Consider the following 12,130-nt stretch of genomic DNA (forward strand, 5'->3'; position numbering starts at 1 on the left):
GCCTTTGGTTTCTTTTGTTCAGTGTTGTGCTTGTGAGATTCTTCCACGTTTTGTTTATTTGTAGTTGACCCATCTTTATTGCTGCGTAGTATTCATTGTGAGCTTCGCAGGTGGCTCAGTGGTAAAGAATCTGCCTACCAATTCAGGGTTTGATCCCTGGGTCAGGAAGATCCCCTGGAGGAGGAAATGGCAACCCACTCCAGTATTCTTGCCTGGGAAATCCCGTGGACAGAGGAGCTGGGCGGACTATAGTTCATGGGGTCAAAAAGAGTTGGACCCAACTTAGTGACTAAATAGCTGCAGCAGTATTCACTGGATGATTATCCCACAGGTAGTTCATGCATTGCACTGGGGGTGAACATTGGGTTTTTAGCAGTTGGAGCTGTAATAAATAATGCTGCTGTGAACATCTGTACACTTTTTTTTGATGGACAAATGCTTACATTTCTGTTGGGATGTACTTAGAAGAATTGGAGAATTCCTGGGTATGCACAAGGGTTTTGGTTGACACTGCCTGATTAGTTTCCTATGACTGCTGTAACAAATTGTCACAAGCCTAGTGGACTAACTCAACGTAACTGTGTTCTCTCACTGTTAGGCAAGAGGTCTAACAGTCAAGGTGTTGGCAGGCCCGTATTCCCTCTGGAGTGTCTAGGTGAGAATTTGTTCCATGCTTCCTCCAGCTTCTGGTGGTTTCCAGCTGCTGGTGGTTTCCAGCATCCCTAGGTTTGTGGCTGCGTTACTGCAATTTCTGCCTCTGTAGTTACACTGCCTCCTGTTCTGTCAGTGTTAATCTCCCTTTGCCTCTCTTTTATAAGGATACATGTGATTGCATTTAGGGCTCATGAGAATAATCCAGAATACCAGAACAGTCTTATTTCAAAATCTTTAATCACATCAACAAAGTCCTTTTTGCCACGTAAAATAACATTCACAGGCTCCAGGGATTAAGCCATGGACATTTTTTTTCTTTTTAAAATTTATTTTTATTTTGTGGCCCTGCTGAGAGACATGCAGGATCTTAGTTCCCTGACCAGGGTTTGAACCTGTTTCGCCTGCAGTGAAAGGGCAGAGTCCTGGGACTTTCCTGGTGGCCCAGTAGTTAAGAACCCACCTGCCAACACAGGGGACTTGGGTTCAATCTTTGGTCTGGGAAAATTCTACATGTCTCACGGCAACTAAGCCTGTGTGCCATAACTGCTTATCCCACACTCTTTGCCCAAGAACCGTGACTGCTGAAGCCCGGAAGCCTAGAGCCTGTGTTCCACAACAAGAGAAGCCACCGCACCGGAACTAGAGAGCAGCCCCCACTCGCCGCAACCAGAGAAAGCCCATGCACAGCAACGAAGACCCAACACAGCCAAAAAAAAAGGGGGGGCAGATTCCTAACCACTAAACCACAAAGGAATTCCCTTGAGGGATGTTTTTTGGCCTGCTACACTAAAAAACTTCTTTTCTAATGTGTTTATAGCAATTTACTATCCCACCAGCACAGAGTTAAAATTCTCTTTGCTTCACGTCCTTGCCAATACCTGGTGCTATCAGATAGTTTTTAAGTTTTTAAATTTTTAATTGGAGAATAATTGCTTTAAAATATTGTATCTGGAGAAGGAAATGGCACCCCACTCCAGTACCCTTGCCTGGAAAATCCCATGGACGGAGGAACCTGGTAGGCTACAGTCCATGGGGTTGAGAAGAGTCGGACACGACTGAGTGACTTCACTTTCACTTTTCACTTTCATGCATTGGAGAGGGAAATGGCAACCCACTCCAGTGCTCTTGCCTGGAGAATCCCAGGGACAGGGGAGCCTGGTGGGCTGCCGTCTGTGAGGTCACGCAGAGTCGGACACGACTGAAGCGACTTAGCTGCAGCAGCAGCAGCAGCACTGTGTTGTATATACAGTATATCATCATGAATCAGTCGTAGGTATACATATGTCCCTTCCCTCTTGAACCTCCCTCCCACCCATCAGACACTTTTAATTTTGCTAATCTGATAGACATGTGGCAGTATATCATTGTGGTTATCTTTCTTCTCCCTGATAATTAATTTCTGCTTATTCTTGAATGAGGAATAGTAGATATTTGGGTGCATAGAATGGGCTATTATAGACAGGTGGAATAGCGTGTATGAAGGTCTCAGTAGTCATTTGCTTAAATTGAGTAAGAGGTTGCTTTTTTTTTAAGCATTAAGTTATTAAAAGCAAAAAAGTATGCAGAGAGATAAATGGAACAAAATCAAAGATAAATAAGATGGTCCAGAATGAGGCTCTGGCTGGGCTGGTCAGAGAGAGGAACCAGGAAGGGGTCTGGCCAGCTGGCAGAAAACAGAGGGATCAAGGGAGTGGAGCTCTCTCTAAGAATTGATGCTATAGGTGTGATGACAGCAGAGGCCTGCCAGACTTGGAAGGCAGGTGCTGGGATCAGAGCCCAGGGTACAGGATTTTGAACATGGAAGACAATACTGTGGTTCAAACCAGGGATTTTTGAATTTATTTTTTAATTGAAGTGTAGTTGATTTACAGTTTCGTGTTAATTTCTGCTATATGCAAATGATTGTTATACATACATATACATTCTTTTTTTTATATTCTTTTCCATTATAGTGTAACATAGGATATTGAATAGAGTTCGCTGTGCTATACAGTAGGACCTTGTTGCTTATCTATTCTATACATAATAGTTTTCGTCTGCTAATCTCAAACTCCCAGTCCTCCCCATATGTCTTTGAGTCTTTTTCTGTAAAACCAGGGGCTTTTAATTTGGGATCCAGAGAGTCCTGTGTTACTATCGTGGCTCTGTCCCTTTATTAAATGTCACCCATGACTTTTCTCCTTCCCTCATCCCCCAAGTCATTCAACAGTCATTTACCAACATGTACTTCTCTTGTAGGGCAATGCCAAAGAATGTTCACACTACCGTACAATTGTGCTCATTTCACATGCTAGTAAGGTTATACTCAAAATCCTTCAAGCTAGGCTTCAACAGTGCATGAACTGAGAACTTCCAGATGTGTGAGCTGGCTTAGAAAAGGCAGAGGAAACATATCAAATTGTCAGCATTCGTTGGATCAAAGGGAAAGCAAGGGAATTCCAGAAAAACATCTACTTCTGCCTCATTGACTCTGCTAAAGCCTTTGTGTGGATCATAACAAACTGTGAAAAATTCTTAAAGAGATGGGAATACCAAACCACATTACCTGCCTCATGGGAAACTTGTATGCAGGTCAAGAAGCAACGGTTAGAACCTTATATGGAAAAACTGGTTCAAAACTGGGAAAGGAGTAAGACAAGGCTGTATATCGTTACCCTGCTTATTTAACTTCTATGCAGAGTACATCATGCGAAATGCCAGGCTGGATGAATCACAGGCTGGAATCAAGACTGCCAGGAAAAATATCAACAACTTCAGATATGCAGATGATATGACTCTAATGGCAGAAAGCGAAGAGGAACTAAAGAGTCTCTTGATGAAGGTGAAAGAGGACAGTGAAAAAACTGGCTTAAAACGAAGTCTTCAAAAAACTAAGATCATGGTATCGGGTCCCAAAACTTCATGGCAAATAGAAAGGGGAAAAGTGGAAACAGGGACAGGTTTTATTTTCTTGGGCTCCAAAATCACTGTGAATGGTGACTGCAGTCATGAAATTAAAAGATGCTTACCCATTGGAAGGAAAGCTGTGACAAACCTAGACAGCATATTAAAAATCAGACATCACTTTGCCAACAAAGGTACATATATTCAAAACTATGGTTTTTCCAGTAGTCATGTATGGATGTGAAAGTTGGATCATAAAGAAGGCTGAATGCAGAAGAATCGATGCCTTCGAACTGTGGTGTTGGAGAAGACTCTTGATAGTCCCTTGGACTACAAGGAGATCAAACTACTCAATCCTAAAGGAAATCAACCATGAATATTCATTGGAAAGACTGAACGTTGAAGCTGAAGCGCCGATGCTACCTTATGTGAAGAGCCAATTCACTGTAAAAGACCTTGATGCTAGGAAAGGTTGAGCGCAAAAGGAGAAGGAGGTGGCAGAGGATAAGATGGTTAGATAGCATCATTTACTCGATGTACATGAATGTGAGCAAGCTCTTGGAGATAGTGAAGGACAGGAAAGCCTAGCATGCTGCAGTTCATGGGGTCGCAAAGAGTTGGACACGACTGAGCAAATGAACAACAGCAACTTCTGTTGTAGCTACTACAGGATGGGTTAGATCCTGTCCCATTCTTGACATGCTCTGGCTTTGTGGGGGATGTGATCACTGTGGGCATTTCCTTGTCTTTTTAATGATTTAAAAAATATTTATTTATTTATTTGGTTGCATCAAGTCTTAGTTGGGTCTTGCAAGGTCTTTTGTGGAGGGGCACAGACTGTGATTGTGGCAGGCAGACGCCCATGGTCTCCAAGCCCGGGTTATGGAGCACAGGGACTCAGTGGTTGGATTGTGCAGGCTTAGTTGCCCCATGACATGTGGGGTCTTAGTTCCCTGACCAGGGATCGAGCCCATGTCCCCTGCATTGCAAGAGGAATTCTTAACCACTGAGCCACCAGGGAAGTCCTGAGGGCATCTGAAAGGGACATTCAAGGGGCCATGGGAACTCAGATGAGGCAGACACTGACTCTAATCTGGCTTCACAGAACCCAGGCTTCCTTGAGCCTTATGTCCTCGGGTTCTACCACCCTCTGTTCCACCTCCTCATTGACATCTGTGGACTCCTCGGTTCCTTCTCCTTCCTGAAGACTCTAGCACATCGTCACAGACCTCCTTTCCACGCCAGCTCCTGCCATTCTGCTGGGATCCTTAACCTCTGTGTGATGACCCATCCTTCTAATTATCTGGTCTCTTGGTCTTTCCCACCTCATCCTCAGTGACCTTCTTCCCACGCCAGCCACCACTGCCATGACCACACCTTGGCCTTAGTCATTACCCGGAAGTGCAGGGCACATAGTGAGCGTTTACCATGCACTTACACCACATGCCAGGCCCTGTGCCAAATGGTTTACATGTTTACTCCTCACAAAAACCTGTAGTGTTGGTATTTTAAAGATGAGGATACACACTCAGAAAGGTGAAGTCACTTCCCTGGGTGACACATTTAGTAAAGGGCTGAGCCAAGATTGTATTAATAACACAGAACTCTCTGGGTCCCAAATTAAAAATCCCTGGGTCTTAACCACAACCCTGTTCTGTCTTCCATGTTCAAAATCCAGTACTCTGGGCTCTGATCCCAACACCTGCCTTCCAGGTCTGGCAGGCCTCCACTGCCATCACACCTGTAGCACCAACTCATAGAGAGAGCTCCACTGCCTTGATCCCTCTGTTTCCTGCCAGTTGGCCAGATACCTCCTGGCTCCTCTCCCTTCTCTGCTCAGCCAGGATCTCACGTTGGACCATCTGATCTCTCTGGCTAGCTCTCTAGCTGTCAGGGTCCCAGCGGGAAACAGAGGGCTCCTACAGCTGGGATTTTGAAGATAATTTAACGAAGGGACTTTTGCAGAGAGTGTGGGTCAGGTTGAGAGAACCAGCAAGGGAGGTGAAGGCAGTAGGATGTTGGGGCCCCTCCGTGGTCTGCAGGGGTGAGGAAGGGAAAGGGTGTTACTGGAGCATGGTGAGACCATGGAGCATACCTGAGCGGTGTGGAGGGTACGGTACTGATCCAGAGCTGGGAGCAGGAGATGAAAAATCCAGAACAATGCTTCCCCACCCCCTCACCCCACTCTCTAATGTCCTGCTGGTGCTGTCCCTGAAGGACCCAGTTAGAAGTCAGGGGGCAAGGGAGCCCGGATAATGCTGTCCATATGGGCTGAGAAGGGCGGAGGTGGGCCTGGAGGGGGCAAGGGGAAATGGCCAGCACGCTCTTGACTCCTGTGCGCCCTAGCCTCTGCCTCATCATCAGCACGCCCCTACCCTTGCTTAGAGATTGGCTCAGAGGAGAATGCTGGCACGTCCAGTGGTTAAGAACCTGCCTTCTGATGCAGAGGACACTGGTTCAATCCCTTGTCTGAGAAGATTCCACATGCTGTGCAGCAATAAGCCCATGCGCCACCACCACTGAGCCCACGCTCTGGAGCTCATGCACCGCAGCTGGAGAGTAGCGCCTGCTCTGTATAACTAGAGAAAGCTCAGGCGCAGCAACAAAGACTCTGTGCAGCCAAAAAAACACAAATGGTGAGAAATGATACATACAGGTGCCACTCCGACTTCTTGGTCAGCCCTCTCTCTCTGTCACCACTCTCCCATGAGCATCCCCCAGCGCTCCCCTTTCAGTCTCAACACATAAAAGTAAGGCTAATCAGTCATGCATTTCCTTCAGCTTCCTATATACACCCACAGGAATTCACACCCAGATTTACTTCACTGCTCCATGCTCTGTGCGAGTGCAGCCTCTCCACCCATGCATCACCTGTCATCATAACTCCCAGAATATCACTCCATCGTTCTTCCCTTCTCAGCTTCAACAGTCCTTCCTTCCCTCTCCTCCTTCTTAGCTATAAATATGTGCAAATTTTTACCATTAAAAAAAAAAACGAACTGAAAACCTCTCCCTCCCTTTACTTTGTGCTCCCTCTAGTGCCTGTCCTTTGTGTTTCTCTTCATCCCACCCAGAATTATTCTTCTTTTTAAAAATATTTATTTGGCTGCACTGTGTCTTAGTTGCAGTATGAGGGAATCTTAGTTTCAGCATGTGAACTCTTAGTTGCGGCAGGTGGGATCTAGTTCCCTGATCAGGGATTGAACCTGGGCCCCCTGCAATGGGCGCCTTAACCACTGGACCACCAGGGAAGTCCCCCGCTAAATTTCTTAAAAGAACAAATGTGAGTTAGCGTTCTTTGGCTACAAACAATAGAGACTGACTTGCTAATTTAAGCAAACAAGGAATTTATTAGAAGGAAATGAAGGTGACACACACAGTGGAGGAAAGATGGAAAAAACAGGCTTTGGAAAAGGCTGGAACCAGGGCAGGGGCAGGAATCAAGAAAGGAGGAAAGAATAGCTGTATGATTCAGCTCCAGCCAGGTTCAGGCATCCTGTCACGTCAGCTCACAATTCAAATTCCAGGGAGAGCTTCTGATTGGTGCAGTTTGAGTCATGTGGCCCTCCCTTTGGCCTGTGGAGGGGCTGGGCACCCTGACGGACACAGCCTCATGAAATCCTATCCCGTAGGCCATGGGTGGTTGCTCAGAGAAAAATCAGGGAGCTGTTGTAGCCGATGGGGAAATGGACGCTGGGCGGGCAGAATTAACAGACGTCCACTGCTCGCCGGCCCCAGCTTTCACCTCCCATTTGAGTCTCCACTCACGGAAACCATTTGCACCAAGCGTGTTAATGACCTTCTCTTGCCAAACCCAAGGACATTTTTCAGTTTTTGTCTGCAGTTTTTAATTCCATTGACCAGTGCCTCTCTTTTGAAAATTTTTCCTCCCTTGGCTTCAGCATAAGAAATCAACCCAAAACTTAGCTTCTCAAAATAACAAACATTTGAGGACTTCCCTGGTGGTCCAGTGGTTAAGAATCTGCCTTGCAATGCAGGGGATGTGGGTGCGATCCTTGGTTGGGGATCCACATGTCGAGTGGTAGCTACTGAGCCCACATGCTCTAGAGCCGGTGCTCTGTAACAAGATAAGCCTGTGCACCACAACTGGAGAAGCCCGGGCACTGCAAGGAAGGCCCAGCACAGCCCCACCCCCAAAAAACCCTAACATTGATTATCTCATAGTTTGAGCAGGTCAGAAATCCATGAACAACCTAGCTGAGGGGTTGTTGTCTCTTCTGAAGGCTTGGGTTGTGTGAGTGTGGATGGATAGCGTGGCCTAGGAGAGAAGGGGAAAAATAAAGACATGCACACATGCCAGGAAGCTGTGCACGTTAAGTCGCTTCAGTCATGTCCAACTCTTTGCAGCCCCTTGGACTGTAGCTTGCCAGGCTCTTCTGTCCATGGGATTCTCCAGGCAAGAGTACTGAAGTGGGTTGCCATGCTCTTCTCCAGGGGATCTTCCTGACCCAGAGATCAAACCTGCATTTCTTACGTCTTCTGCATTGGCAGGTGGGTTCTTTATCATTAGCTCCACGTGGGAAGCCCACAAGGCAGCTGTGGTCCTCTTTTCTTTTTTTTTGGCTTGCAGGCTTTTAGTTCCCCAACCAGGGAATGAACCCCGGGCCCTCAGCAGTGAGAACAGGGAGTTCCTCACCAGGGATTTCCCAGTGTGATCTTTTTTAATAGCCTAATCTTGGAAGTGACACCCCATCACTTTTGCCATATTCTATTTATTAGAAGTGAATCACGGGACTTCTCTGGTGGTCCAGTGGTTAAGACTCTGCACTCCCAATGCAAGGGGCCCAGGTCTAATTCCTGGTCAGGGAACTAGGTCCCACATAACACAAGTAAGAGTTCATATGCTGCAACTAAAGATCCTGCATCCCGCAACAAAGATCGAAGACCCTGCGTGCCACAACTAAGACCCAGAACAGCCATATAAACAAGAAAAATAAATATTAAAGGAAAAGAAGTGGGTCATTAGGTCCAGCTCACACTCACAGGGAAGGGATCCCAGAAGTGCACGAACACCAGGAGGTGGGGGTCATGGGGCCTCTTAGGGGCTGCCTACCGTAGTTTCCCTGGTGCCTCAGATGGTAGAGAATCCACCTGTAGTGTTCGAGATGCAGGTTCGATCCCTGGGTCGGGAAGATCTCTGGAGAAGGGAATGGCTACCCACTCAGTATTCTTGCCTGGAGCATTCCATCCACAGAGAAGTCAGGCAGGCTACAGTCCAGGGGTGGGGGATGCAAAGAGACGGACACAACTTTCACTTTTCAGCATAGCTTCCATGATGTAGTGATTCTCCTTCCTTCCCAACAGCTTTTCTAGTCCAGGTAGGGGTTCCTCTTACTCTGCCCACCTTTGAAATATGGCTCTTCCCCTGGGCTCCTTCCTTGGTCCATAGCTCTCAGTCTACATATTCTTCCTGAGAGGCATCATCCATCCTCGTGAATTCAGCTATCACCTGTCTGCTGCTGATGCCCAAATCTTCAGTGCCGACCTGTCTCTGTGATACTGCACATAAATATATCCTAATGTTGGCTGCAAAGCCAACACAGACTCATATCCCATGAGCACCTCAGACATAAGAAGTTCCATAAAGAACTTCATTGGATAAGTTCTGTGCCACCTTTCATTTTCTCCCCAGTCAGCAGATGGGACCTCCACACACTCAGGCATCCAGCTGAAGAGTGAGGCCCTGACACCATCTGCCCCTCACCCTCATATCAAACACGAAGCCTGGCTGATTTGGTTCACCTCAAGGTTTTTCCAGCCCACGCCCTCTTCTGTGTCCTCGGTACCATTGTCGTAATACCAGCTTTTAGCACCTCTAGCCCGGGCTATTGCAACAACTTCCAGATTTTTCAGGCTTCTTCCTCCTTATGCTTGCCCCCTCTCAAAAACGCAAAGCTGCCTTGAAACAAACTCCATGGCCTCCGAGATCAAAAGATGCGTAATGCCCGGGCCTCCTCCAGCCTTTCCAGAAGCATCTTTCCTTCACAGCTTGTGCTTTAGTGATAGCCCTGACTGCCCGCACCCAGCCTGCTCTGCTTCAAGTGTCTTTTTGTTGTTGTTGTTGTTCATACCGTCTCTCTGAGTTTCATGCCACCTCCAACTCAGGAGAATGAGTTCCCCTTGAAAACTGAGGAGAATTTGAGCTCTTTAAAAAAATATATTTATTTATTTGTCTGAGCTGGGTTTTAGTTGCAATGTGTGAACTCTTACTTGCATTACATGGGATCTGGTTCCCTGACCAGGGATCAAACCTGGGTCCCCTGCTTTGGAATCACGGAGTCTTAGCCACTGGACCACCAGGGAATTCCGAAGAATTTGAGTTCTTGAGGGCAGGAATTATATTCTCTCCTGCTTTGCATCCCTAGCAGCTTCCATGGAAGTCACACGTATAGGTCACTCAGTTTGTGTATTGAGTGGAAGAATGTATAAACTGGAGATGGACAGTAGCATAGGATATGGGAGCTGGCTCTTCAGGTCTAATAGGTTAGCCAGTGGGCAGAAGAGTGGGAAGGACATCCTTTTTTTAAAAAAAATTGTTTATTTGACTGCCCCAGGTCATTTTTGTGTGTGTGTGTGTGTGTAATAAAGTTTTATTAAAGTATAAAGGAGATAGAGAAAGCTTCTGACATAGGCATCAGAAGGGGGCCCAGGTCATTTTTAATAGATTTTTAAAAATTACTTAGCTAATAAGTTGGTTTTGGCTGTGCTGGGTCTTCGTTGCTGCCTACAGTTTTTCTCTGGTTGCGGTGAGCGGGGGCTGCTCTCTGCTGCTCTCGAGTTGTGGTGCTCGGGCCTCTCACTGCAGGGGCTTCTGTTGAGGAGCACGGGCTCTAGAGCGCAGGCTCAGCAGTTGTGGTGCATGGGCTCAGTACTTGCGGCACTTGGGCTTAGTTGCTCCGAAGCATGTGGGAACTTAGTTCCACCGGGGATTGAACCTGTGTCCCTTGCACTGCAAGGTGGATTCTTAACTACTGGACTACCAGGGAATTTCTGGGAAGGGTATTCTAATTATAGGGAACTGCATGTACCAAGGCCAAGAGGTGAGAGGAGGCAGATTCAAGGAAGTGATGGTGGTCTGGTGTGGTTGATAGGATACGTGGTAGGAACTGGAGGCGACCAAAGCCAGATATTGCAAAGGTCGTGGAAAGCTGGCTAAGGGGTCTGGCTTTTGTTCTGTTTGCAACGGGGAGCCCTGGAAGAGTCTGACTCAGGGAGCCGTTTCATCAGAGCCACGTTGTAGAAAGATCACCCCAGGGGTCAGACTGGACACTGGGAGACCAGGTGGGAAGCGGTGCACCGGCCTGAGCAGGAGGTGTGGAGGCCTGAGCCAGGACACTAGGGGCAGGGGAGAGCAGAGGAGATGGACTTGAGAAATATCAGGTTGAAGTCTATGAAACTGCTCATTTGTAAGGAAAAGCTGATGAATGATTGGTAATTTTCGTATGGTTCATCAGGTTTTTTTTCTTTTTAAATTTATTTTTAATTGGAGGATAATTGCTTTACAATGTTGTGTTGGTTTCTTCTGTACAACAAGGTAAATCAGCCATAAGTATACATATGTCCCCTCCCTCTTGAGCCTCTCTCAACACCCATCTTTTTTTTTTAAGTTATTTTTTCAGTTGGTTTTTACATTGTATTTATTTTATATTGGAGTCTAGTTGATTAACAATGTTGTGTTAGTTTCAGGTGTACAGGGAAGTGATTCAGTTATACATATCCGTGTATCCTTTTTCAAATTCTTTCCCCATTTAGGTTATTGGAGACCATTAAGCAGTGTTCCCTGTGCTATACAGTAGGTCCCTGTTGGTTATCTGTTTTAAATATGGCTGTGTGTACATGTCAGTCCCAAACTCCCAATCTATCCCTCCCCTGCCCCCTCAGTTTATCTTAATATTAAGGAGGTAAGTGAACTGAATTGGATTTTGAGCCCAATTTGGATGTAAGCATGAGGAGGAGGCTGTCAGGCTTGAGGGACATTTTTCTTGAGTTGGTTGCCAGATCTAATGGAGCTGCTAACATGGGAAGAGGGAATCCAGGTGTGTGTGTGTGTGTGAGCATGTGTGTGGGGGGCATGATGGGGAAGAGGCATTTCAGCTTGGACTTGTTGATTTTGAGGTGCCTTTGGGACCCCCCATGAGGTGGCTGGATATCTGGCCTGAAGCTTAGGAGAGAGCAATAAGCTGGGGACAAATTTGGGGTTACCAGCAGAGAGAAGACAGTTTCTGGGAGAAGAGCCCAGACAGCAGGAAAACCAAAGGAGTGAACTTTCTTAGATGTGAAGAGGAGGATTTTTAAAAGATAGTTGTGTGCTGCAGAGAAGGAAAGTCCCGAAGGATTAAAAAGCGCCTGTTGGATTTAGCAAGGAGGAGGCCATTTGGAGGGGGGACACTAATGGGCGTGGCCTGGCCTGGGCTCTGGAGTGGCAGACTAGGGCCTGGCCTGGGCACTGTCCCTTCATCCTCAGTAATGCATGACTGTAGCCACCAGGGGGCAGTGGCCACACAGAATCCAGGTCGGAGGGATCCACTGGGACCTGCAAGCTTGCAGAGATGTGAGCTGTGGGCACAGACGG

This window comes from Bos taurus, chromosome 18 (genome assembly GCF_002263795.3).
Source record: "Bos taurus isolate L1 Dominette 01449 registration number 42190680 breed Hereford chromosome 18, ARS-UCD2.0, whole genome shotgun sequence".
Classification (NCBI taxonomy): domain Eukaryota; kingdom Metazoa; phylum Chordata; class Mammalia; order Artiodactyla; family Bovidae; genus Bos; species Bos taurus.